This window comes from Somniosus microcephalus, chromosome 8 (genome assembly GCF_052327205.1).
Source record: "Somniosus microcephalus isolate GS21.2 chromosome 8, FLI_Smic_1.0, whole genome shotgun sequence".
In the NCBI taxonomy this organism is placed as follows: Eukaryota; Metazoa; Chordata; class Chondrichthyes; order Squaliformes; family Somniosidae; genus Somniosus; species Somniosus microcephalus.
In genome coordinates this window covers 173,674,791-173,696,731 of record NC_140994.1, presented here as the reverse complement: position 1 = coordinate 173,696,731, position 21,941 = coordinate 173,674,791, and positions in this window count along the sequence as shown.

Here is a 21,941-nt window from a genome sequence, read left to right as displayed (position 1 = left end):
TGCCGAATTTGTCCACAATTCTGCACCCACTGAACGCCCTGCTACAAATTGGAGTAGCATGGAAATGGAGCGATGAATGTAAGCGGGCCTTTCAGAAGTGTAAAGGCCTGATCACTTCAAGAGAAGTTTTGTCTCACTACAACCCATCACTACCGATAAGACTGGCATGTGATGCGTCTCCCTACGGCATTGGAGCGGTACTGTTACATAAATCCCTTGATGGTTCAGAGAGGCCGATAGCTTTTGCGTCACGCTCGTTAACTGCAGCCGAGCGTAACTACACCCAGATTGACAGAGAGGCCCTCAGCCTGGTGTGGGGGGTGATGAAGTTCAATCACTACCTGCACGGACAGAAATTTACTCTACTAACTGATCATCAACCTCTTGTCTCCATTTTCAACTCTCAGAAGGGTGTCCCGATAATGACAGCACAACGGCTACAGAGGTGGTCCCTTTTCCTAGGGTTACACCAATATGACATCGAGTACAAAGGAACTAAACAGCATGGGAATGCTGATGGATTGTCGCGCCTACCGTTGCCGACGGTGGAAGAAGCACCTGCAGTGGATCCTGTGGAGATATTCCACTCGACCATAGTCGAATGTCTACCTGTGACGAATGCAAACATAGAAATGGAAACACGAAATGACCCGACACTCTCCAGGGTCTATGATTTAACGGTGAAGGGATGGCCAGCACATGGCGAACCACTGTTGCCAGCATTCTCGCCGAGAAGAGAACAGCTGTCAGTGTGCCGAGGAACCTTGATGTGTGGATCCAGAGTAGTAATTCCACCCAAATTGAAGGATAGAGTGCTCAAAGAGCTTCATGAGGGTCATCTGGGAGGGGTAAAAATGAAGAACTTAGCCAGAGCGTTTGTGTGGTGGCCGGGAATCGATAGAGAAATCGAAGAGATGACCAAGAGCTGTACAGGACGCCAGAAGGTCCAAAACGCCCCACCACAAACCCCTCTACATCCATGGGAGTGGCCCTCATCTCCATGGCAAAGGGTACACATTGATTTTGCTGGTCCATTTATGGACTCGATGTTTTTAATTGCGGTGGATGCACATACAAAGTGGCCAGAGGTAATAAAAATGTCCTCAAGCACCACAGAAAAAACCATCACAGTCTTACGAACCATATTCGCCAGAAATGGGCTGCCTGAACAGATTTGCTCCGACAATGGACCACAGTTTGTGTCTGAAAAGTTCCGGAGGTTCTTAAAGAACAATGATGTTAAGCATTACACATCCGCCCCATATCATCCAGCCACCAATGGATTGGCTGAGAGGTTCGTTCAAACATTCAAGAAGGCTATCAAGGCAATGTGTAATGAAGACATACCCCTACAACACAAGGTGGATAACTTCTTGTTTGCCTACCGGAATGCGACACATGCGGTTACCAACCAAACTCCAGCCATGATGTTCTTCAATCGAAGACTAAGATGCCGCTTGGATTTGGTTAAGCCAAACATCAGAAGAGATGTGGAGAACAGGCAGTTTCAGAATATGAATGAAAGGCTAACCAGGAGTTTTAAGATAGTTCAACCAGTTTTGGCCTGGACTACCGCACAGAGAAATGGCAGCCAGGAACGATCTGCACACGGCAAGGACCTCTAATGTATACTGTGGACGTTGGAGACAGCATTGTAAGACGCCATGCTGAACAGATTCTAGAGTCACTGGAAAACGTCAAATCCACACCACGATCCGATACACCTGGTGATGAAACCGAAGGACCAATTGCATCTACCTCAGAATCGGTGATATTGGAAGCAGACGAACCAAACAACGACGTTGATCCCGAATCAACCTTGCCAGAGGAACCTGATACCCCAAAGAGGCGTTATCCGGACAGAATCAGGAAGCCTCCTCAAAGACTGAATTTATAATTGCTTAACTTCAGCTAATGTATATAGCAACTGTAATTGTAAATATGTTATTTAATTATTAATCGAATGTTATGTACTGTTTAGCTAAAAGGGGAGGAATTGTAATGTATGTACTTTGAAGAAGGAACTATATTCTGCAGCCCCTGTATACTGTAGTACCAGTAGTGACCACCCCGGTGTATAAGCCTGTGAAGTAACTTTGTATAGTAGTTCCAGTTTTGTCTCCATTCAGTAAACACCTGTTATAACCAACTCCTGCAGTCCGTGTCTCAATTACACACGGACGTTACAGTACCGACAGAAAAAATGGCGACGAGGATCGGATGAATCTGCATTGTGGGAACTTTCTTGTTTTCGACTACAAAACACTCGGAACAGAGATTGCAGCATCACATTAACATTACGGCAGTGAGTAAACAGAAATTTTAATTTGAAACGTGAGATGGCTACTATATTAGGAAACATCGGTGATTTTGATGAAAATGTGGAGCAATGGAGCGCATATACGGAAGGTTTTGACTATTTTGTATTGGCGAATGCGGTGGCAAACGAAAAGGTCGTGCCTAACTTTTTGATTGTAATGGGGCCAAAGACATTCAATTTACTTCGCAGCCTCGTGCAGCCAGATAAGCCAGGAACTAAAACATATAAGCAACTAGTGGAAATTCTTGGAGCACATTTTTCACCAAAACCTCTGGTTATTGCTGAGAGATTTAGATTTCACAAACGGAATCAAGAGGAGGGGGAATCAGTGATGATGTTTATTGCTGCTTTAAAAAGGTTGTCAGAACACTGCGAGTTCAAGGAGGTGCTGAAGGACACCATTCGAGACAGACTCGTGTGTGGTCTGCAAAATGCAACCACACAGAAGCGCCTTCTTACTGAGGACAACCTTACTCTTGAAAAGGCCATTGAAGTTAGTGTCTCCATGGAGATGGCGGAAAAGGAGGCTCACCAGTTGAGTTCAACAGGGACAGTTCACAAGGTGTCGTCTGAGCCTAAAGGTGCGTGGAATGGCACATGTTACCATTGTGGGAAAACGGGCCATCACGCTAATGACTGCTGGTGTACGGAGCTGGAATGCCAAAATTGTGGCATAAAGGGTCACATTGAACGTGCCTGTAGAGGTAAAAAAAGAACAGAGCTGGGAAGCATGAAAGCAAAATGTCTGTATTTGGACAAGAGAGGAAAAGGAGTGTTCATTCAGTGCAGTATGATGGAACAAGCAAAACAGAGGGGAGCGACACCTCTGAGGAGGAGAGGTGCAAATACTGATGGTTGCAGGTGGTTCAAATGGCTACTGGGTATCACCACTGGTGGAGGGACAATCAGTGTGGATGGAGGTGGACACAGCGTGGCTGTGTCCCTTGTTTCAGACACTGTCTACAACAAAATGCTAAACCATCTTACCCTTCAGCCAACAAACATTGTGCTAAAGATGTATACCGGCGAACCTGTGGCCATGAGAGGCGCCATTGAGGTGACAGTTAAATTGAACGGACAGACTGTGAAACTGCCACTATATGTGGTAAAGGGAAATTACCCATCACTACTGGGATGTACGTGGCTAGAGAAAATCACGCTGGACTGGCCTGCAGTCCGCATGATGTCAAAAGGGGAGTCAGGTCTGACTGCAGTGTTAAACAAACATGCAGAACTCTTCAATGGGGAACTTGGGAGCATGAAAAAGATCAGCGTGAGACTGGACATTAAACCTGACAGCAAGCCGAAGTTTCACAAAGCCCGACCTGTACCCTATGCAATTAGGCCAAAAGTTGAGGCTAACTTGGAGGCCTTAGTCGAGAATGGAGCCCTGGAGCCTGTGAGCGTGAGCAAATGGGCCACACCCATTGTTCCTGTCCTGAAAAAGGATGGATCTGTTCGAATCTGCGGGGATTTTAAAGTGACTATTAACTCGGTGCTGTCTGCGGAACAGAACGCTCTTCCCCTCATTGATGATCTTTTTACGGGCCTGGCCGGAGGGCAAAAGTTCAGCAAAATAGGCTTATGCCAGGCTTATCTACAAATGCATGTCGATGACAAATCAAAGGAGCTGCTGACAATTTTGACACACAAGGGGCTATACAGGTACTGCCGCCTTCCATTTGGAATTACGTCGGCCCCTGCTCTATTTCAAAGGGCAATGGATCAGATTTTGAGTGGACTGCCAGGAGTCCAGTGCTACCTGGATGACATCCTTGTCACTGGGACAAATGAGGAGGATCATCTTCTGAACTTGGATGCGACACTACAACGACTGAAAGAGTACGGTCTCAGAGTTCGTAAGGACAAATGTGAATTCTTTCAGTCTTCAGTTGAGTACCTGGGGCATGTGATTGATGCTACTGGCCTGCATAAGGTGCCATCAAAGGTCAAGGCGATCATGGAAGCCCCAGCACCCCAGAATGTGAGCCAGTTACGTTCATTTCTGGGGCTACTTAACTACAATGGGAAGTATATTCCAGACTTAGCAACATTGCTGAAGCCGTTACATCAGTTGCTATGTCTGTAGGATTCGCAAAATTGGACTTTATATTAATATGGGTCAAATGGCAGAAGAGGCCATGATTTTAAAGACTGTTTTAAAAGAAGCCCAGAAAAAGGGGCATACAAAATGGCCACCGTACCATGTGACCAGCTTATTGGGACACTTTAAAATGGTTCCTGCGCAACCTCAGACAGATTTGTGGATTCAACCCACAGTAAGTTCTGGAAGCCGTTTCTGAGAGAACGAAACCAGACCCACAGGTATGCATATGGATTAGATGCAGATCTAGTCAAGATCAGCCTGGATACAGAGGCCATCAAAATGTTGCCCCAGACAAAAGGGGGCAATTTCACATTCATGAGAACAGCACCCAGGACTAGATAACGAGATCAGCAGGACATTAAAAACAATGAAGGTAATTTCCAGACCAGAGATGAGCCTTTACCAGCCGTTTAAGACATTTTAAAATATAATAACTACCCCACTGTGCTCCCAGCCCGCCAAAAGTAAAACAAAGTCTAACCTGATTTTGGGCGGGAGACGGAAGTTTCTGGAGAAAAGGTATATCTGGAGAGACTTTTCGGCAGTTGGGGCAAGCTTGGAGAGGTACTGAGTTGAGACGCAGGCTTGCAGCTTGAGCTCAGACGTTGGACACACAGTTTGAATCCGGACACCCAGAAGAAGAAAGAGGCACCCGCAGGAGGAAGAAGAAAGCCAACATCGAAAAGGCCATCTCGAAACCAGCGTTCCGCCCCAGGGAAACACATCGGGCGATCATCGACCGTCCCCGGGCCATTGCCGGAATGAGAGGCCATCGACCCAACTTGGGAGAAGAAAGAAAAAAATAAAGGTCCCAAGAGAAGAAACCTTCCAGCCACCCTGGCTCGGGAGAAGAGAAAAGAAACTGAAGAAGCGATGGGAGCCAGCCCAAGGCTCCTCTAACCAGGGTCAAGCCGACGATCCTCGACCCCGCCGACATCCAGGCCCGCCGGTGTCCAGCTGCCCCCGACCCCCACCTCAGGAGAGAGGTGTGGCGCAGCTTGCAGGGGCTCCACAATCCACGTGGAGACGAGATACCTGAAAGGACCAAACACAGACTCGATTTCAAAACCTTACACTTCCTAGTGGGATTGGTGAGCATGTTTTTGGCCCTTCACAATCAGATCTAGATAGGTTTAATAAGGGGGTGGATTTAAGGGTACAATTAACATGAGTTGTTGTCCCTCGATGTTCCGTGTGTTTCCTTATTTCATGATGATCTTTGTAGAGTATAAGATGCCTGTATTTGTTTTAGTTAGTACTGTGTCGTTATGATTTGTTTGTGTGTTTTTCCCTCCCATGTACTCCCTTATCTGCTTGCATTTGATTTGATATTTTTCCTTATGCAATAAAATTTCATTTTGTTTCATCAAACTTGGTCTACAAGAGTTTTCTCTACATTGTAGTTCCTGCGCCTAAGTCCAAAGTATAGAATCTAAGGGGCGAGTGGGTCGAACCACTCAAGGTTTGCTCTGCAAGAGAGAGAGGCCTCTAGAGAGAGAAACCTCAGGGAAACATCTTGAGGAAAACCCCTTACATGTCAAGGCAAAACATGGAAATGGACTGAACTGTGCAACGAAGCTTTCGCCCAAGCAAAGAAAGCATTGCTGAAATCGGCGGTCCTGACACACATCGACCCAAAGCTACCCATGCAGCTAGCATGTGATGCGTCACCATATGGTGTGGGAGCAGTCATATCCCACATCATGCCTTCTGGTGAAGAGAAACCTATCGCCTTCGCATCACGCACCTTGAACAAGGCCGAGAGTAACGATGCACAGATTGAGCGCAAGGCCTTGGGAATCGTTATTGGAATTCAAAAATTTCATCAGTACCTGTTTGGGAGAAGGTTCACACTCCTGATGGACCACCGTCCATTGACTTCAATCTTCGGGCCCCACACCAAAATTCCGTCTCTTGCTGCAAGCAGGATGCAAAGGTGGGCTTTACTGTTGTCAGGACACACATACGACATCAAATATCGCAAATCAGACTTGCACGGCAACGCAGACAGTCTCTCGAGGCTACCCTTGCCTGTTACTCCCCCAGAGTCTCGTCAGATAGACATCTTCTACTTTAGACAAGTGGAGGGAGCACCTGTCACAGCAGTTCAGGTGCGAAGGTACACCCACAACAATCCAGTCCTGTCTGAGATAATGGACAATATCATTCGAGGGAGAGCTTTAGGAGATCCTCCTAGTTTGAAACCTTACGTTTCAAAAAGAAATGAGCTCTCCGTCCAGGCAGGTTGTCTTCTTTGGGGACACCATGTCATCATTCCGCCACCTCTGAGGGAACCTATACTGCAACAACTTCATACAGGCCACAGTGGGATGGTTCGGATGAAGGAAATGGCAAGAAGCTACTTCTGGTGGCCAGGTCTTGATGGAAATATTGAGGAGAAAGCCAAAACATGTTCCCCATGTCAAAGTGTCCAGAATGTTCCACAGCTGGCAACCCTACACCCCTGGGATTGGCCTGCAGAAGTGTGTCAGTGAGTACATGTGGTATGGACTTCGCCGGTCCTTTCGAAGAGAAGATGTTTATGGTGGTTGTGGACACTCGTAGCAAGTGGCCGGAGGTCGCTGTGATGAGGTCTACCACGGCAGAGAAAACAATTGAGAAACTTGGTGAGATGTTCAGCCGTTATGGCTCACCGGAACAACTCGTAAGTGACAACGGTCCACAATTTGTATCACAGGAGTTTGCAACCTTCCTGCATGTGAATGCTGTCCAACACTTCAAGTCTGCATCCTATCATCCCTCTACTAACGGCCTGGCAGAAAGGTTCGTGCAAACTTTGAAGCACGCCTTGAAGGCATCGCAAGGTCAGGACTCCATCCACCAACGTCTGAACAGCTTCCTGTTGTCCTACAGGAAGGAGCCGCATGCCACAACCAAAACTTCCCCCGCTTCGCTCATGATGAAGAGGCAGTTGCGGACAAGTTTTGACTTACTCAAACCTCCAAGGGCAGAACAGGTTGTCCATTGTCAACAACAAGCTCAAGTTGAAAAGAGAGAGGGAAGAGCCAAGGAGAGACGGTTTCACCCTGGAGAGCACGTCCTAGCTCGAAACTACAACACTGGACCGAAATGGATTCCTGCTACGGTGATCGCGCAGACAGGCCCTGTGTCTTACACGGTTGAGACTGCCGAGGACGTCGTCTGGAGGAGACACACAGATCAACTGTTGCTAGGAGCAGAGACAGCCACAGAGGCTCCAACGGCTGGTTGGCCTGAACTGTTTATGGATGATACCGCAAACCAGCATCCTTTGCCACAGTGCTCTTCTCCAACACAGGAAGTCATAGAGACTGTTCCACTTGTGCAAACTCCTGACTTTCGACTGACACAGGCACATTCTCCATCCAGGCCTGTGTCAATGCCTGCTGCTGTGGAAGCCAGCGATGACCGCCGGTATCCTGTCAGGGAGCGGCGGCCTCCAAGACGTTTGGATCTGTAGGCTTAGTGACTTACCCACAAGACCGGGGCAAAATAAACCTCAGGGTAAAGTCAGGGTTTGAGGCAGTCTACCTCTACCCTTGGTTAGTGAGTGCATTGAAAGTAACTTACCTGTTGAGGAATAATGTGGACCTTTCATTTAAGAGGGGAGGAATATGTTATGTATTGTGTGTTCTCCTCCCACCTGTGGTGGCGCTGTCACAGCAGATAAATGGTTGGGTGTTCTCTTGGTTAAGTTTAGCCCTCTTTGTTCGGAACTTTCCAGAACTTTCCTTCCTTCCTGAATAAAGCACTTCAAATTTGAATCTCTGAGTTCTGAGTCCTAAATTGTGTCTAGGTAGAAAGGTACCGACACAACAGCGGTGAGCCGCAGTCCAACCAGGAATTAGCCTGGCCGCCCGGAGACGGGCGGCAGTTGTATATAGTTTAGGTAGTTTAAGTTTTGGTTATTGTTAAGTTTAAATATTTAGCTTAAGTTTGGGGCCTAGAAATTCAGTGGGCTGCGCCACCAGTTAACACCTAAAGAGGGCACTCAGTGGCTTTAGCGCCACTGGCCACGCCTCCCGCGAAATTTAGCAGGGCGCTAATGGCGGTGTTAGGCTGTAGCGCTGCGCCAGCACTGATGATGTCATCGGTGTGCGCAGCGCCCCGCTACCGCCCCGAGCGCCTCCCCCCTGTAGCGCCGGTCGCAAATCGCGACCGGTTCGCGGGGCCTACTGTAATGATCAATAACATGTCATTCTATAGTGGACACTAGGCGGAGCCGTAGAGCTGTGTAGAGATATCTATATATATAAATCGGTACTTCTGTCTGTCTGTCTGTCATTCTGTCTGTCTGTCATCGCGTGTGCGTCTGTCGGGTATGCGCTCGAAAGTTACAGGGCGTACCTATGCGCGCGTTACCTCCAAAGAAAGCTTACGCTTCCGAGACGGTTTTAAGCGTATTTACGTTTCGGCCGGGCTAAAATCGCGCCTGCGGTATCCCAAAAACCTTAACAGTCCGCTCATTAGCATCTCATTATCCGCTCATTAGCGACAGAGTGACCTCGAGCTCGACCAATCGTACGCCGGGTTGCTGGCGTGTGCCGCCGGGCCAATCGGTGCGTGTGTGGCCGGGCCTTATCCTTCTGAACCGAGGTGAGTCGCCGCCATCTTGATTCAAAACTTTTCCTTTCTTTTTCCCGCTTTCTGCGTCCTAAAAAAAAAGTTGCTTTTAAAACACATATTGGCCTAGAAATTGAGGTTGCGCTGCGCCGGGGCTTAACGCCGGAAATTTAGCGCCGGTGCTAAGTCGCGCTGTGCGCGCCAAAAATTCAGTAGCGCCGCGCCCAAACGGCTGCCGGCGCTACTGAAGGCTGTTTGCGCCTGAAAACTGGCGCTACGCGCCGCATTGCGGCGCAATTCCGGCGCTGCGGCGCCCGATGCGGTGCGGCAGGCTCGGGAAGTGCAGGCCTCCTCCTTCAGTTAAGGAGGAGCTGCCTGCACCCGCCCGCTGGCCGGTAAAATCTTCACAAAAATGAGCCCGGCACCTCGGGGAAGTGCCGGGCTCGCAGCCGAGAAGCATCTGTTCCGCGGGGGGGCGGTGGGGGAGTCCGGGAAGGGAGGGAGGTGCGGGCAGGCGGCCGGCGGGAAAGCGGCCGGCCGCCGCTCCACCTTTATGCGCCGGCGCAAAGTCGTGCAAGACTCTGTTGCCAGATTCTTAGTTGCGGCTGCCACGGGCGAGGCGGCCGCAACTGAATTTCGGCGCTGGGGCCCGTCACCACGGCAACCGGGACGCTGCGCACACCGATGACGTCATCAGTGCCGGCGCAGCGCTACCGGTGTAACGCCGATGTTGGGCCCTAGTCAATTTCAAAACCGGCTGTATGTCCAGCGCAATGCCCTCTAGCGCCGCAAAATGGGCGCGAAGCCCACTCAATTTCTAGGCCATTGTTTTAAAAAAAAATGATTTAGAAAGTAATTAACTTATCGAATCTCATTAATTTTCCTACCTTTCCCCGTTTTTCCAGGTAGGCCTAGAAGCCTCGGCGTCTCCTCTGCACCCACGCCCGAGCTAGGCACCTCCCGGCCCCACTCGAAGGCTGGAGGGCCGAGCCTCAGCCCAGCGCCGCTAGGGTGCGCGCGCAGCAGGAGCTGAGACGCGGCGTCTCTCTCTGGCTCGGCCGGAGGGCGGGGCTTGCTGAGCATCCAGCATTACCCTGGCAACCGGACCCGCCGGCCGTCTCGCACAGCCGCAATCGGCGGTCTTCACCTCGGGGGGGCCGCGACCCTCGCGGGGGGGGGGCCGCGACCCTCGGGGGGGGCGCGACCCTCGGGGGGCCGCGACCCTCTGCGGGGGCCGCGACCCCCGGGGGGCGCGACCCACGGGGGGGCCTCGACCCTCGGGGGGGGCCGCGACCCTCGGGTTCGGGCCGCGACCCTCGGGGGGGTCGCGACCCTCGGGGGGCCGCGACCCTCGGAGGGGGCCCCCCGCCCTCCCTCCCCCCCGCGCCCCCCTCCCTCCCCCCCGCCCCCCCTCCCCTTCCCCTCCTCCCCCTTCCCCCCTTCCCTTCCCCCCCTTCCCCCCCTCCCCCCCTCTCCCCCCTTCCCTTCCCCCCTCCCCCACCCTCCCTTCCCCCCCCGCCCTCCCTCCCTCCCCCTCCCTCCCCCCCTCCCCTCCCTTCCCCCCCTCCCTTCCCCCCACCATCCCTTCCCCCCCTCGCCCTCCCCCCCGGCCTCCCTTTCACCCGCCCGCCCCCCCTTCCCCCCCGCCCTCCCTTCCCCCCCTCGCCCTCCCCCCGCCCTCCCCCGCCCTCCCTTTCCCCCCCGCCCTCCCTTCCCCCCCGCCCTCTCTTCCCCCCACCCACGCTCTCTCTCTTCCCCCCAGTCTCTCTCTCTCTTCCCCCCAGTCGCTCTCTCTCTACCCCCCAGTCGCTCTCTCTCTCTCTTCCAACAACAACATGCCCTCGAAAAAGCCTCGGCACCGCCGGGCACTTCAGCTAGTCTATATATATAAAGCGGCTCTTCTGTCTGTCTGTCTGTTCTCTATACGTTTGAAAGTTATAGAGCATACCGACGCGCGCGTCACGTCAAAAGAAAGCTTACGATTACGGACCGGTCATAGGCATATTTACGTTTCGGCCGGACAAAAATTGCGCCCACGGTATCCAAAAAACGTTCAACATTCCGCTCATTAGCATCTCATTAGCGACCGTGTGACATCGAGGTCGACCAATCGTACGGCGGGTTCCTGGCGTCGCCATCCTACAGTTGAGTATTGAGTGACTTGACGATTGACCAATCCTACGCTTCGGTGACCTGACGGTCGACTAATCGGTGCATGTGTGGGCGGGCCTTATCGTTCTGAACCGAGGTGAGTGGCTGCCATCTTGATTTTTCACGATTTTTTCCCCACAGTTTCTGTGTGTTAGGGAACTAAGGTAATTATTTGAATTATGTGTTAGGGAATTAAATAACAATTTATTTGAGTTTTAAATTGTGTTTAGCAACAGGAGGAAATGAAGTGATCCCCTGCCCTTCGCCTGGAGGCTCGCCTACTTTGACGGCCATTTCGAGCGGCTGTGCTGGCGCCGGGCGCGGCCTAGCAGCCCGGGAAGCCTGGGCCTTGAGTTGCGGGCCGTGCCGGGAGCCGCCGCGCACAAAACTTCCCCGCGGCGTCAACAGCCCCGCCCCAGAGCCGCCAGGTCACTCTGTTCCCCGCTCGGCTCGGGCGGGGGGGCGGGGCTCTCGGGAGTGCGGATCTTGGGCCCCAGTCGCTCTCTCTCTTCCCCCCCCAGTCGCTCTCTCTTCCCCCCCAGTCGCTCTCTCTTCCCCCAGTCGCTCTCTCTCTTCCCCCCCCAGTCGCGCTCTCTCTTCCCCCCCCCAGTCGTGCTCTCTCTTCCCCCTCCAGTCGCTCTCTCTCTTCCCCCCCAGTCGCTCTGTCTCTCTCTTCCCCCCCCCCAGTCGCTCTCTCTCTCTTCCCCCCACCCCCAGTCGCTCTCTCTCTCTCTTCCAACAACAACATGCCCTCAAAAAAGCCTCGGCACCGCCGGGCACCCCCAGCTAGTATATATATATATAAGACTACACTACCCAGCTGTATGTATATTAAGACTACATTACCCATGAGGCACTAAGCTACCCACAAGGCAGCAGTCAAAATGGATGCCTCTACAGATACTGTACCTAGTCCACATGGGCTCAATAAAGTGTCTCGCAAAAGCTAGCTGTGTTCATAATAAGAATGTCTATTTATTAATGAACATAAGATGGTACCAGGATGGTGAAGATCTGCTGAAAATTGTGAAAAGTGACATGGAGAATTTGAAGCCACCAGAGCATTTGAAACTCACAGGAAATATCAACTACAATTGGCAGACTCTTAAACAACAATTTGAACTCTAAATTGCAGCCATCGGGTTCGGTACGAAGCCAGACACAAGGAAGATAGCGTTGCTGCTTACGGTTGCAGGCCCACAGGCGATAGAGGTATTTAATACATTTGTATTTAATGCAGAGGAGAACAGAGAAAAATTAGAAGATGTGCTAAAAATATTTGATGCACATTGCTCTCCCAAAAAGAATGAGACCTATGAAAGATACATGTTCTGTTCTCGGACACAGCAGCAAAATGAGACTTTTGATAGCTTTATAACTGATCTGAAACTGAAAGCACAGACATGTAATTTCTCTGAGCTCAAAGCATCCATGATTCGTGACCAGACTGTGTTTGGTATTCATGATAAAAAAGTCAGGGAACGTCTGTTGAGAGAAACCGAACTAAATTTGGAAAATGCAGTGAAAATATGCCAAGCCAGCGAGCTAGCTCGAAAGCACGCGAAGACTTTCAGTGAAATCAATAATGATGCGATTGTAATGAGTGATAATGCTGCTGTTGGTGCTGTGTCCTACAAGGGGAAGAAACGTGGGCAGAACAGAAATGAAAAGCAATCGGAGGATGACATTTTTAATTGTAAACGCTGTGGTTACAAACACCAGTTAAGACAATGCCCAGCGTTTGGAAAAATGTGCACAAAGTGTAATGGAAATAATCACTTTGCCAAACAATGCTTTTCAAAAGTACAAACTAAGAAAGGGCAACGAGTTAATGTAATTGAGGACACTGATTTAAGTGAGACATTTTTTGTAGGAATGGTGTCATGTGACAATATCAAAAAGGATACAGAAAATGTGCAGCCCTCAGAAATGGACAATGCTGAACATAAAGTTAATGCAGTAAAAGAGGACAAATGGATGATCCCACTGCAGGTAAATGGAGCATTAGTTACCTTGAAACTAGACACTGGGGCAAAAGAAAATTTAATCAGTATGAGTGACATTAACAATATGAAAGAAAAGCCCAAAATACAGAAAAAGTCAGTACTACTGAAGGACTATAATGGACAGAAAATAGATAGCTTAGGTGTATGCAGACTTAAAGCGACAGTCAAAGACAAAGTGCATCATCTCATGTTTTCTATTGTGGCTGAAAGACTTGATTCACTACTGGGTGACAAAGCTTGTGAGGACTTAGAACTGGTCAAGAGAGTCTACCATATAAACTGTGCCATAAGCAGTCCAGATGACTCGGTGGATTCTGTAGTGAATAATTTCCAGGATGTGTTCAAAGGATTTAGAGTTCTACCATTCACTTACAAGATCCAGCTAAAGGAGGATGCTCAGCCAGTGGTACATGCTCCACGAAGAGTTCCAGCACCCCTGCGTGACCGGTTCAAGAATGAACTGGACAGAATGACCACACTAGGAGTCATCAGGAAAGCCGAAGAGCCAACAGACTGGGTTAACTCCATGGTATGTGTAAAGAAAAAGAACAATGATCTAAGAATATGCATGGATCCAAAGGACTTAAATGCAAACATAAAACGTGAACACTACCAGATTCCCAAGCGAGAAGAAATCACCAGTGAAATGTCAGGTACCAGATACTTTACAAAGCTCGATGCCTCACAAGGATTTTGGCAACTAAAACTGGATGAAGAGAGCACCAAATACTGTACCTTCAACACACCATTTGGCAGGTATTGTTTCCTCAGAATGCCTTTTGGGATAATATCTGCATCTGAAATCTTTCATAGAGCGATGGAACACATAATTGAAGGTCTGGAAGGAGTTCGGGTCTATGTTGATGACATCATCATCTGGGGCTCCACACTGAAAGAACACAATGAGAGACTGACTAAAGTGCTACAGAGCATACGCCGGAATGGACTGAAGCTCAACAAAGCCAAGTGTCAGTTTGGCGTCCAGGAAGTCACTTTCCTAGGAGATAATCTATCTGGTAAAGGAATAGAGCCAGATATGGAAAAAGTAAACGCCATACTCAAAATGCCCTGACCCACTGACAAAAAAGGAGTGCTACGCATCATGGGGATGATAAACTTCATTGAAAAGTTCATTCCGAACTTGTCAGCCAAGACAGCCTGTCTGCGAGACCTGCTACATAAAACAAATGAGTTTGCATGGACAGAAAGACATGAACAAGAGTGGATGAATCTCAAAACAATGCTGACAACCACACCTGTACTCACCTTCTTTGACCCAACAAAAAGAATCAAAGTGTCAACGGATGCATCAAAAGATGGCTTAGGTGCGGTCTTGCTACAAGCAGAGGGTGAAGATTGGAAGCCTGTTGCCTATGCCTCCAGGTCTATGGCTGATACTGAGTGTCGATACGCCCAGATTGAAAAGGAATCTCTAGGCTTGGTAGTTGGACTAGAAAAGTTTCATGGCTACATATATGGACTTCCCTCCTTCACAGTTGAGACAGACCACAGCCCTCTGGTTGCCATCATAAAAAAAAACCTGAATGAGATGTCTCCAAGCATTCAACGACTCATGATGAAGCTGCAAAGATATGACTTTGAACTGGTCTACACACCAGGCAAATACATAGTGTTAGCAGATGCACTATCCCGAGCACCCACAATGAGTCATGTGAGCTCTACTGAAGAAGACGTGGATGTTCATGTGAGTATGGTCACTGCTGCGCTGCTCGTGTCAGACACAAAATCAAAGCAAATAGCAGAAGAAACAGTAAAAGATACAGGCCTAGAAATTCAGTATAGCCACTTTTGGGGCGGTAAAGTCGGGTGGCCGCTAAAGTTTGCGCCCGGCGCAAAGTCGCGCCCCCTTCGCCGATATTCAGTCGCATCGCCCCAAGAGGTTGCTGCTGCGCTAAAACAGGCGATGCACGACTATCTTTAGGCACTAAGCCGGCGGTGCTGAGCGATACCCCCGAGGCCGGGCGCAGCGCCGGTGCGGCGAGTTGCTGATTGACGGCAGACACTCTGGCGCCGGTCAGCTCTTAAAGGGGGAGGGTGGATTTGTTTGCCTCCCACGCCCTGCACACTGCAGCCCTCAACCTAGGCCTGACCACTTAAGCTTCACCTGCACAACGCCCAGGGCTATGGAGAAGGCCAGGGAGAGAGTGCAGCGCTTCAGCGACGGTGACCTGAGGCTGCTGGTTGGTGGAGTGGAGCGCAGGCGCCATGTTCTGTTCCCAGAAGGTGGCAAGAGGCCGCTGCCCAGCGCCTACCGGAAAGCCTGGAGGGAGGTCTCAAACAGGGTGTCTTCCAACAGCGTGGTTGCCAGGACTCCTGTGCAATGCCGGAAGAAGTTCAACGACCTCACTCGGGATGTCAGGGTGAGTACCCTTTCCAGTGTCCTCCTCATCCCTGCATGTGCACCTCACTTTATGGGCAAAGGGACCTGAAAGCTCTAATGGCCAGCCCTCATCCAGCAGCTATGGGACTGTCATGAAAATCACTTGCACATTCAGCACTTTACACAATGTACAAGCTATTCGACCATGGGAGGCATTGCAGACAAGATCAGGGCTTCACACTGTACAAGCTATTCGACCATGGGAGGCAGTGCAGACAAGATCAGGGCTTCACACTGTCAGGGCCAGTCCACCATGGGAGGCAGTGCAGACATGATCAGGGCTTCACACTGTACTTAGAGGCCGTCCTTTCTCTTGCAGGCCAAGGTGACGCACAACTGGCAGAAACGAATTGACACCGGGGGAGGCCATCCTGACGTTAAAGAGCTCTCCGACCTCGACCAGCGTGTGGAGCGCATTATGGCAGGCCGGCTGATTGGACCCGTCGCCAGTGGAGATGCCGACCCTGTTCTGGGCACCAATGGTAAGGGCATCACCTTTTTGACCTCGCTCGTTCCACTTGCGCCTCAGATCAGCATCCTTTGCCACTGTCCGACCAATGCAGTGAATGGCACCACTCATGCCTCCCTTGCTGCCGCCCTGTCCTCACTCTAAAGCTACTCTTGTGCATTCCTGCTTTCAGATGGTGAATCGCCAGGTGAGGAGGCGGGCCCTCAAGCTGCGACTGTCAGCGCTTCGGAATACGAGGAGGAGGAAGAGGAAGCCGGGCCCATCAGTGCCACCCTCAGCCGCGCCAGCCCATGGCGATGTAGGGGACACGTCTTCCCTGGAGGGGAGCCGGGGGGAAGGGTCGGAGGAGAGTAAAGCTCCGGGGCCCAGTGGCCTGCAGCAACGCGGGAGGGGTGGGGAAGCTCGGCGGACTTCTCCCCAGAGGGTGAGTGCGGCCTCCAGTCCTGCGACGGTCAGCGCAGAGGAGGTGCGGCTCCTGGAGGAAATGGCCGTGCAGGCTGAGCGCAGGCACAATGAGCTCATGGCTGCAGTGGCAAGGATGCCTGACTCCATTGAGTCTTTGTCAAGGAGTGTGCAGCAATTTGGAGCAGCACAGGCCAGGAGTCTACAGGACTTCGCGGCAGCACAGGCGGCGTCGAGCCAAGTGCTCAGTCGTGCCGTCCATTCACTGACTGTTGTCATGCGGACACAGACCAGGGCCACACGGGCACTAACTGCTGCCACCCTCGCTGGATCAGCCAGGCATCGCCAGGGCACTCGCCGCGCAGCAGCAGCCCAGCAGTCTGTTCTTCAGCTGTTTGCTGCGCATGCTGCAGTGCTGGCCCGTGCGAGTGCCAATGTGTCAGGCGACCAGCGAGCACCTGCGATCTGCCAGGTTGGCACCATTCCTGCAGCCGACACTGCCACTCCGCCATTGCAGCTGCCACGATCCGCTGGACAGACTGCTGCCGCCCAGCCAGAGTTGGAGCAGTCAGCAGCCGGCCACTCCAAGGCGAGAGCTGGTGCAGGCCGACCCCCAAGGGCATCTGCCGTCTCGCCATCTGCCCCTCAGCAGCCTTCCCCCAGCCTTGCTGCAGCCACTGGGCTCCCATTGAGGAGGAGCTGCAGGGCGGGCAGGGGCCAGGCAAGGATGCGAAAGGCATCGCCCTCGCAGGGCAAAAAGTAGAAGGTATGCACAAATGCCTGGTGCTTTTTGTAAGGCCAAGATTGGTGCAGTTGTGTTTTTGTAAGGCTGAGACTGGTGTCTTTCTTTCTTTTTGTAAGGCCGAGACTGGTAGTTTTGTGTCTTTGGAGGGGACTTCTCCACATGAGGATGTAATGTGGGAAGGGCAGAGGTTTGCAATAAATTATTGTTGTTAAATTGCACTGTGCATGGTTTTTTGGGTAAGTCCTGGTTGCCCTGCTCTGCTGAGGGCTTGTGGAGCGGCTACATTCATCTGCTGACATTGGCACAAGCCATTCCCTGAGAGGGGGCCTAGAACCGACGTTCAATAAGCCAGCGACGGGCGGTCCTTGCACTTTCTGCCTCCCTCCTGTGCTGGTCCTCCTCCTCCTCCTCCTCCTCCTCCTCCACCTCCTCAGGTGGTCCTCCAATGTCTGGTGGCAGTGGCTGAGTCCTGCGGATAGCCAGGTTGTGCAGCATGCAGCAAACGACCACGAAATGGGAGACTCGCTCCAGCGAATATTGTAGGGCTCCACCGGAACGATCCAGACAGCGGAACCGTTGCTTCAGGATGCCGGTTGTTTGTTCGATGATGTTCCTGGTCGCTTGATGGCTATCATTGTATCCCTCTTCAGCAGGGGTGCTGGGTGCACGGAGCGGGGTCATCAGCCAGGTACACAAAGGATAGCCTTTGTCCCCGATAAGCCATCCTCGTGGGTGAGGCTGGGCCTGGAACATGTCTGCCACAGAAGTCTGTCGCAGGATGAAGGCATCGTGGCTGCTGCCTGGTAAGCGGGCATTGACAGCTAGGATGAGCTGCCTGTGGTCACACACCAGCTGGACGTTCAGCGAATGGCAGCCCTTCCGGTTGCGGTAATCCTCGGAATTCTCCAGAGGTGCCCGCAAAGCCACATGCGTGCAGTCAATGGCGCCCTGCACCATGGGGAAGCCTGCGAATGCTGCAAAGCCCATTGCACACTGTTGCTACTTGGCAAGGGCCATGGAGAAGGAGATGAACTGACGTCTCCTTTTGAAAAGGGCATTGGTCACCTGGCGGATGCAGCAATGCACGGCGAACGAGGAGATGTTGGAAATGTCCCCAGTAGCGGATTGGAAGGAGCCGGTGGCAAAGAAGTTGAGAGCCACCGTCACCTTCACTGCCACCGACAGAGACGTCCTGCTCCTCAGCTGTGGCTGCAGATCACCACCAAGCAGCTGGCAGATCTCTGTGACCACCTCCCTTCTGAATCGCAGCCTCCGAACACACTGCTCCTCAGGCATGTTGAGATAGGAGAACTGCTGGCGGTATACCCTGGGTGGGTAAGGCCTCCTTTCCCGACGCCTGTTGCTCCCTCTCCGTCTAGCCAGGGCTGCCACTCTCTCACGGCGTCTGTGAGCCCTTTGGATGTAATTGAGAAAGCCAGCGTTTACACACATTACAGCCCTCATAATATGCTGGCAAACAATGAGGTGTCAATGAAGGCAAAGACAAGTGGAAAGCTGTGGCCTGAAGCCACAAGTACCAGTCCGAGTGTTGGGCCAAAGCAGAAAGCTCTCTACCTTGGTCTCTCTGCAAAGATCCGTCTCTCAAGAAGGAGTGCTGCGAAATGGCAGCCTTTTATAGTGCAGGAGGAGTGCCCTTTAATTTGCGTCCCCCGCGCCCCGCATCGACTGAGCACCGTTCCACTCTAACAGTCGCTAGGGGCGCCAGGCGCACAATGGGGCGTCGCGACTGAATTTCCGGTTGGGGGCGCACAAATGGCGTTGCACGAGGAAATGACGTCATGATCTGCGCGCGCAGCTGAGCGCGCGCAAAGACTTTGCGCCGCCGCTAAATCTTGAGTGAAGTTGGGGCGAGGCGCAGATCGCGCTGCGCCCGGCCGCTAGCCGCCTAGCGCCCGACATCTACTCCTCCTAAGGCGCTACCGGCTGGCGCAACCAACTGAATTTCTAGGCCACAGTGTTACAAACAGTAATCGAGAACATTCATCATGGTTGGCCAAAAGGTTCCTGTCCAAAATATTTTCACATAAGGTCAGAATTGAGTGTCGCAAGTGGACTATTACTAAAACAGAACAGAATAGTCATTCCACAGGCTCTACGTCAAGACATGCTCAAAAGGATTCATGAGGGACACCTCGGAATTGAAAAATGCAAAAGGAGAGCAAGAGACACTGTTTATTGGCCTGGCATAAATAAGGACATTGAGAACATGATAGGCAAATGTGAGACATGTCAGAAACACCAAAACAAACAAGCAAAGGATCCAATGATAGTAGCTGACATACCAACAGCACCATGGCAAAAGGTTGGTATGGACCTTTTTCATTTAAATGGTAAAGACTATCGAATAGTGATTGACTACTATTCTAACTATCCTGAGATGGCGCTGCTCTCAAGCACCACAGCAAGCAGTGTCATAATGCATGTGAAATCCATCTTCGCCAGACATGGAATTCCCAGGATTGCCGTTAGCAACAATGGTCCGTGCTTCAACTGTAAGGAGTGGCAACAGTTTGCAGCACATTATGACTTCCAGCACATCACATCCAGTCCTTTGTATGCTCAGTCAAATGGTAAGGCAGAGAAAGGTGTTCAAGTTCTCAAGCAGCTATTGAAGAAAGCGACAGAAAGCAAGTCTGATCCTTATCTCGCCCTGCTGAGCTACCGAGCCTCACCTTTAGACTGTGGTTCTTCACCTGCTGAACTACTAATGGGTCGCAAGTTGCGCACCACGCTACCCTGCTGTGCAAAAGAACAGCAAAGTGAGGAACTGAGACAGAGACTTCAACTGTTAAAGCTGAAACAGAAATCATACTATGACAAGTCATCCAAAACTCTAAAACCATTGACAAGGGATGATGTGGTCAGGATTGAGGATCCAAATGCATGGAACAGGAAAGCTACAGTTCTTGAGGAAGTAGGACCAAGGTCATACACTGTTAGAACTGAGGAAGGACAGATTCTCAGGAGGAACCGCCGTTCCCTCCTAAAAACACAAGAGACTATTCAAGACCAGATTGATGACAATGCCGCAACTGCATCTTGTCATTCACCGCCAGAACAATCTCATGAAGACACATCAGACTTACCCGTGTTGAGAAGATCCACACGTGAAGTAAAAAAGCCTGATAGGCTTAATCTTTGAGTACAATGTAAAGCTTTGAAAATGTGTTGACTGTTTTGAAAATGTTTATGTTTATAGAGCACTAACAAAAGTGTTACTGATATTATCTTTATTGTTTTCTTGAAAGTTGATTGATATTGATTTTGTTAAACCTCAAAGAAAGGGGGATGTAATGATCAATAACATGTCATTCTATAGTGGACACTAGTTGGAGCTGTAGAGCTGTGTAGATATATATATATATATATATAAGACTACACTACCCAGCTGTATGTATATTAAGATTACATTACGCATGAGGCACTAGGCTATCCACAAGGCAGCAGTCAAGATGGATGCCTCTACAGATACTGTACCTAGCCCACATGGGCTCAATAAAGTGTCTAGCAAAAGCTAGCTGTGTTCATAATAAGAATGTCTATTTATTAATGAATATAAGACCTACCTGTGGCGGTAATGGCGCAAATTAAGGTGGAGGTGCGGGGCAGCCATTTTTTTCAGTGGCCCCCTGCCAGCACCTCCTCACGCCACCCTCCCGGGCCTCCTGATCCCCCCCCAGGCAGTGCCGGCTGTGTCCCGAGCGCCCAGCACTTCTCCTCGGTGCCGGGCTCTTTTGCCGGCACTCGCGATCGGTGATCGCGCTTTTGCAGGCCCCTCCCCCTTAAGAAGGGGAGGAAGGCCTGCAGTACCGCAGCGCGCCGTGCCGCAGCACGTGGCGCTGTGGCACGTAGCGCTGTGATATTCAGTTTGAGCACCCCAAGCGGGACACGAGGAGCCTCGAGCAGCGCCCCGAGTCCCTCTTGGGGCACTCCAACAATTTTTCACCCTGTGTGTTTTAGTTTAAGTTAAATAAGGTGACGGGTAGTTTTAATTAAGTAGTAATCTGCTAAGAGTGTGTATATTTGGGTCGAGGTTGCGGGACCCGACCATGCTTCACCAAGCCAGAGAATCTCTTGAGGACCTGGCTGCATGTGTTTGCATCTTTTTGCAGAAAGACTTTCAGGATGAAGGGGATCGTAGTCCTATTCGCCCTGATTGGGATGAGCGTCGGACGGCAAGGCGATGTGCAAGATTCCCACATCTACGGGTACTCGGGAGACAGGGCGCCTATAGTGACCAACGGAAGCGGCGAACGGGATGCGGAGACCGCCGCCTACGTCCACGAGGGACGGTGGCCAGGGTGGCTGGGGTCCAATTTGTCTCAGTACTCCAGCCAAACCGGATTCACGTACGGGGAGGCTTCCCTCCTGTGCCCCAGGGTACGAGTCATTACCACGAGGACCAGCGTCACCGTTGGAAAGTGTATATGTTTAACGTGTAAGGGACACATTCCTCTGGATAGATGGTGGTGGCTCAGGAAGCTGAGCAAAGATATGAGGAATCCCGTAGTCGAGTGGGAACGGTTGGGGAACAATACCCACCGGACGATTACAGGGACTCACGGAGGATTAATTGTGTGTTGGGACAAGTGGTGGGAACCGGATCAAGGGATTTATATCTCTATGTGGGTGTCAGAGAGGGTCTGCCCCATAGGCATATCCATTGTTTTCCACCGGCAGTGGCAGGACGCCGGGAAGGGGATGAAGTGGGATACCAGCCTGAAGGTGTGTGCGGTCCCATACACCCCGATCCCAG